Consider the following 1578-nt stretch of genomic DNA (forward strand, 5'->3'; position numbering starts at 1 on the left):
TCCACTTTGGACCATCAGGCATGAGAGTCTCATAGGAGCCCCGGTCCCTGGTGCCGGAAAGCTTAAGGACCACTGGAAGCAGTTAAGACAATTCTCTCACATTCTGTTTCCGGTGGTAAGCAGTCCTAGACTTGAGTGGCTCAACACTTTTCTTAAGGATCCAAGATCTTTTTCATGTTCGCGCCTTAGCATACTGGCTTTTAAATTGCTGACTCACAGTTACAAGATGGCTTCTGTTGCTCCAGCAGACACACCCCTGTGAGAACAGTTTCTGGCACAGGTGTCTGTGTGGATGGCCAGGGATAACTCCTTTTATGCCCCCCCCGTTTTGATTGTTGAGGAAAGTCTTTGCCAGGAGTGTGCCACCCCCCCCCCCGCCCCCACAGACCACTCTTTACTTCTCGTCGGTCAGAACAAGAAGGCCTCTAGCCGTCAGGCTGGAAAAATGAATATCTGACATTTCAGACTTTATCGTGAACAAAAAAGAGGCCATATACTGAACAAGCTCAGGGGTGGCCAGCATGGCAGGCCTCACTAACTGGGTGACCAAAAGTGCCCACAGGGGATGGTCTGATTGCAAATTCCTAACTGGGCAGGCCGCGATGGCTGGATGGGTTCCAGGCCCAGAGCTTCCTTAGCGAAGGTCAAGCTTTACCTTAAGCGAGCCCTGTCCTCTGTTCTTATGCATCTAACACACCTCTGCAACGTCAGCACGGTCTTCTTTCTCAGACCCACCGCAGGCACCAGCTCCAGAGCGGGAGACCACGGGGCCCCTCGCTGCATCTCGTCCCCGCCCGCCTTCCCCATTTGCCATAATGTGGGTTATTAACCACTCCCTACCCAGCCCTGTAGAGAAGTATGCGTTTCTCCCTTTTGCTCCTTATCCAACCCCAGACATTGTGTGACCGTGTGTGGCACCGAGCCCCTGCGGGGACCTCGGCCGGGGACCCGGGATGCCCGGCCACGTGCTGCCTGTCGGGGAGGCTACACGGATGCAGGGACGGTGTGGCCTCTCAGCGACCGTCGGCACAAGCTGAAGGTGAGGATGGCGCGGTGTGGACGGAGGACAGTGAGGTGTGGACAGGGAGGACGGTGCGGTGTGGATGGGGAGGACGGTGCGGTGTGGACGGGGAGGATCACACAGTATGGAGAGAGCGCGTTCACATAATTTTCATCACGCTGTGCTGTGTGGCTGTCGCGTTCACTGGTTGCCGTCGTCCGTCTCTTACTGTGCCCAGGTTGCAGGTTAAACTCTGTCCTAGGGAGGTATGTGCAGAGGGTGACATGGCCCGTGTCGGGCTCAGCACCGCACATGGTTTCAGGCGTCCTCCAGGGCCCGGGAGGTGTCCCCGTGGGTGAGGGGGACGACTCCGGCCAACAGTTTAGAAATAAGATGCAAGTGAATATTAAAGTAATCTCAAGGTGCCCAAGGTTTCATAAGGAAATCGAGGAAAATATCAAGTGTTAACTGTATAAAGGAAAAGGTTTTCTGCACGTCCAAAGCAACATTCAAACATTTAAAGACAAAGGATAAAGGGTTAAAACCTTCTACATACAAACCGCTCTTTGAAATCTATT

This window comes from Pteropus vampyrus, unplaced genomic scaffold (assembly GCF_000151845.1).
Source record: "Pteropus vampyrus isolate Shadow unplaced genomic scaffold, Pvam_2.0 Scaffold247, whole genome shotgun sequence".
NCBI lineage: Eukaryota > Metazoa > Chordata > Mammalia > Chiroptera > Pteropodidae > Pteropus > Pteropus vampyrus.